The sequence below is a fragment of the Chrysochloris asiatica genome, unplaced genomic scaffold (genome assembly GCF_000296735.1).
Source record: "Chrysochloris asiatica unplaced genomic scaffold, ChrAsi1.0 scaffold00127, whole genome shotgun sequence".
NCBI lineage: Eukaryota > Metazoa > Chordata > Mammalia > Afrosoricida > Chrysochloridae > Chrysochloris > Chrysochloris asiatica.
The window spans coordinates 1,238,620-1,243,951 of NW_006408645.1; positions in this window are offsets into that span (position 1 = coordinate 1,238,620).

Here is a 5,332-nt window from a genome sequence, read left to right on the forward strand (position 1 = left end):
AAGGACAAGGATTCCTATTTGAAGAAATAAGGACTTGGTGTATTTCTGAGGCTGCTCTGTGGTGGGGACTGAGGTAACTGAGATAGGACCTAGAGAGACAGGTTTGCTTCCTAATGGCCCTCCCTCAGCAGGTACATGGGAACTGCAAAATGGTTGTGGGAACATTCCATTATCTCCTCAGTCTATTCTTCATGAATTTTTTGAAGCCCCCCCCCCCTACATGCATGCACACCCATATCTGTGTGTACATTTGCTTATAGATACTTCTGTCTGTGCATTCACACGTTCCCCCCCCCCCCCCATGTGTCCTCTCCTGGGCTCTGGGCTAGCTCTCAAGACTGTAGGACTGCTGCCGTATTCTCTGCCCACCACCACTCTCTCACTCACACCCATTTGGGGTTCTTTTGAAGACCCCTGCCTATTTGTTCTTGGGGGTGCAGAGGTATATCATAAACAAATGAAAAACACATTACCCATCAGAGGATGCATGAGGACTTTGGAGTAGTACCTACTTAATGGCAAAGCTTGGAAAAGGGAATTTAAAAAATGAAAATAAATATCTGGTGAAAACCTGTGTGTGACTTTAGTTCACAATAAGATTATTGCTTTGGGTTAAACTGTGTCACCCCCAAAATATGTGTTGGAATCTTTTCCCCTGTACCTATGGATGTATCCTGAGTGGGTTCTAAATATAATCAATTTTTTTCCCCCTTCTAGTTTTTGTCGTGAATTATGTGACAGCTTACAGGGTGAACATTACCTTTACATTCATCCTATTGTATTTAATTTCATTACCATGATTACAATCCCCTCCACACATCATCAGACAACCAAAGGGTACACCCTGCAAGCCTGCCCCCTTCCTGGCCATCAGCACACAGCCCCTCTTCCCTTCCTGAGTCCAGTGCCCCCAGCCGCTCCATCGCTCCACGTCATCATCTCTGCCTCCTTCTCTGGTGTCACTGCCTCTCTGGGTAGGGCTCTGCAATCCGCTCTTCTCCCTTGATGGTCCCAGCGACCTCTGCTCCTGGACTGCAAAATCAACTACTCTCCTCCTTTTGTTATGAAACACCTACCTTTACATTTCTGACACAGTCAGTCCTGAAAGCAATTATTCACTACTGTACCACAAGAGTCTTCCCCATTTTCTTTTGCCTGCTCCGTCCAGACAGGTTGGACACCACTCAGTGGAGATTCTACCTTCCCCTGCACCCTCTGGAACTAGGCTTCCTCTTGAAAGCTTGTAAGCCAGTCACTTCTTGCCTTTGTAGCCCCTCCTATTTTGTGTAGCCAATGTCCAAGTTGTCCATCCCTGTCAACCCTGTGTACTCAGGGGGTGGGAATGATCCTCGCTGTAAAAATTTGTTCCCTCTTTTGAGCTACTACATCCATAAGTATAGGTCAGTTCATCAAACTGTAGCTGATTATTCTTTTTTTTCCCTCTTCTTTCTTCTTCTAGTTGAGTTCTGATCATCTAGTCATTGACGCCAGGTCAAGTGGGTACTATCTGCAAGTATGGGTGTCCTTGTGCATCTCCCTTCACTTCATATCAGCTGGATGCTTCACTCTCCACTCTAGTCCTCTGTGGCCATGTCCCTGTCTCTGGGCCCACAAGTCCCCAGGTCTTGCCATACTGCTGGCCAACCAGGTCTCAACCTGAGTTGACAGGAGTCTATTGAACATAGTTGGACTTAGCTTACAACTTCATTGTTGCTTTTCACCCACTTCCCCTTATTGGTGACAAACATGGTCACCAGCAAGACCATATGCCTGTTCGTGTATTCCCTTTGAGTCTTAGTCTTGGAAGGGGGTTTACCCTGAGGGGACCTGATCACTTGCCTTGATGGTTCCCGGGCAAACAACTTGCTTGTCCTTGTAGTCATTCAGACTGCCATTACTGTTTTTTATTTTTCCTGCTGATCTTTCTTTCAAGAAGTATCTTCTGTTCTTCTAGCCACTCCAGGCTGGTCTGCTTGTCCTTTCAAGTGGAATTTCCTACCTCAGAAGATTCTGGATGGGGTTCAGGATTCCACCTATGGTCTTATGCAATGCAAAGGCTCTGCAGGAAGCCTCCTTCACTGGGCAAGTTGTAGCCCCATTTTAGGTATTCCAATCAATTATAGGCTGAAGATGGACTTACAAGCTTTCTATGGTGATGTTTCTGGCTATTCCTTTTTTCTCCCCCTCAAGTGTCTATTTTACAATGGTAGGCAAGGGAAACCAAGATTCAAAAGACAGCCAAGCATCTTAACATTATTTTCCCTCTTTTACCCATTCAAAGCATGCTTCAATCCCTGTAACCCAGATCCCTGTTGTTCCAAGGTTGTAAATCTAATCACTTTTGAGTTTTAAAATAGCAGGTTAGACACAGAGATCCGCATACATGGGTAGGGATGGGGTGGACTGGGGGACAGGGGAGAACAAATGTCATGTAAGAATTGTCAAGGAACCAATGAATGCCCTCAGAATTACCAATAAGGAAGGAATTGACATGTCTGAGAACTGGATTTGGACTTTTTGCCTTCAGAGTGGAGGAAATCTATTTCTGTTCTTTAGAGTCACCTGCCTGTGATATTTCTGTTACAGCAGCATCAGGAAACTCAGATAGTCATTAACATCATGTAAGGAGCTCTGGTAGCATAGTGGTTACGAATCAGGCTGCGAACCACAAGGTCAGCAGTTTGAAACTACCAGCTGCTCCGTGGGAGAAAGATGAGGCTTTCTGCTCCCATAAAGATTTACAGCCTCAGAAACAATGTTCAGGGTCGCTATGGGTCAGAACTGACTCGACAGCACTTAACAACAACAACAAGTGTCCCCTGGCCTGTCTGAAGCCAGTGGAGGGTGAGTCAGCTGCTCTGATCATACTTCCTCCAACTGCATGTTGGGTTCTTCAAAGACCCAACCTGGCCCTGGTGTTCTGGGCTGCAGGTTAAACTCTCATGACGCTTTCCTGTGCCAATGGTTGTAGACTACTTTATACAGGAAAAATACACATATATCAAATTGGAAGTAAGACTTCCTCTTCAAACTTTATATACAACAAACTGTAACACCTGGAGGAGTTTCTACTATCCCAGAAGGAAAGGGCTGAAGTGAATGTGGCAGGCTGGAGATGACTGGGAGAGACAGAACCTCCTTCATTGGGAACTTTGGTTGCCTATTCCTCTGCTCACCTGGGCACTAGGAGATGAGCCTTACAGGGCCTTCCTCCCATGTCACTTCATTTGGAAGAAGATGGCTGGAATGGTGAAGAACACACAGGTGAGTCACACTTTATGCTTCCAGCAAAACCAGTGCTGGGTAACCTTTCATGTCTGCTTGGAGCCAGAGCTGCTTCTGGAAACCTCTATATTCCCAAAGTAATGAGCCTGCCCTTGCCTTCTAGAAACCAGAAAAGCATTGAAAGGGAAACACCACACACACTGCTGCCACAAGCCCCGCCTACCATCTTCTGGCCAGTGGTCTTCCTGAGAGGTGAGTGGGTGTGTCATGATAGTCTCCATCCCATAACTAATGGAGGCCTCTCCCCCTGTAGGGCCCCCTTTCCCCCTGAACACACATGTTATGAACAGGCAGCCTTAAGAGCCTCCTAGGGCACTGCCCTCATTAGTGGGGGAAGCTGTTTTCTGTGTCCAGTCACAAAAGTGGACACAAAAGTAGGAAAGGAAAATCTGAATGGACTTACCAGAAGCTTCGGCAAAGAGGATGGTCCTGTCACTGTTTTGTGCTTCACAAGAAAGAAACACTTTTTTCCCTTTGGTGCCAGTAACCCTTGCCTCCAGCCTTACCAGGTTGCCGAGGATGACCGGGCTAGGAGAGAGAAAAGGTGGAGTGAGTGGACTCCTCTGAAGAAGGCATAGATGGTGCTGAGGGGCTGGCCTGTGTCCCTCAGAGCAGAGGTCCTGGGATTCTACTCTGAGCTTCTAGATGTCAGGCACAGTGGCAGAAACATGGGCTGTGTGGCACAGTGTGTTTTAGTATATAGAAGCCAACTATTACTCCATCAACATTGTGTCAAACCATTTTCCCATCTTCTGATAAAATCAAGTACCTCTTGTTTTCCTGCTTACTTTCCAATGAGGAAATATACAATCTGTTTTGGCTAGAATAGTTCATAAGTATTTTCCGGTCACAGTTCTAGTTACTGACCAATTTGATTTGCCTGTGGGTGAATAAGTAACCTTATCTTCCTATTTATCAAATTCCAAGCAGCTCTTTGCATATGCAGAAGATTTTCTTCATGTTTGACAAAATTTATAAAGCAGCATCTCTTGGTTCCCCTCCTTGCAGAACAGAGGCTATGTGTGTCCTGCCCATTCCTGCATGTCTGCAAGAGCCCATGAGGCAGAGTAGCATTGTATAGAGAAAATGGACTTTGAAATCCGGCAGATTCCTGCATTTGATGCTTTGCCACCTGCTAGTCATGTGATCTTGGACAAGTAACCTAATAGCTATTCACCTCAGTTTCCTTATCTGTCAAACTGGATAGAACTTACCTTATGTGTCTACCTCATAAGATAAGGTCAAATAAGATAATACGTATGTAAATGATTTCATAAAGGGCTAACCAAACATAAAGAATTACCGTGACTGTAGTTGTTGGATAATCCTGCAGGGCCAGAGAGGGAGAAAAGGGAAGCCAGAGTCACACACTTCCCATGCCAGGTGCTTTCAAGTTCATTCCAAATCAGAGCAGCCCTGTATAGGGTTTCCAAGGAGTGGCTAATGAGCTTGAACTACGGACCTTGCGGTTCAAAGCAACCTTGCAATCCAGTGCATTAACCCACAGCGTAGGACTCAGTAATTTTTTGAAAACTGAGTTAAAATATAGAGGCACTTTTGCTTTGTCTACTTTATAGGTGGTCAAAATAGCCCATCATTCTATGTAGAATATTTTATGTTTGAACACATAAACCATCTTTAAGCGTGTGACTTTGTCCTTGAATGAAAAAGGAACATCTAAAAAGTTTGAATCAGTCCACGTGAAAATCAGAAGTAGTCCTATATTTTTCATCATTCAACATGAGGATAATCCTGTCCCAGTTTACTGAAGAATCAATGCATTTGAATTATGGCTTATATTGAATTATGAAATATTGAAAGTACCATGGACTACCAGAAAAACAAATAAATCTGTCTTGGAAGAAGTACAGCCAGTATGTTCCTTAGAAGGGAGGACGGCAAGACTTCATCTCTTGTACTTTGGGCATGGACTCCTGGCGTAGCACTGTAGAAAAAACACTGGACTGTTAACCACAAGGTTGGCATTTCAAACCTACCAGCTGCTCCTCGGAAACCCTATTCAGGGTTGCTGTGAGTCAGAATCAAC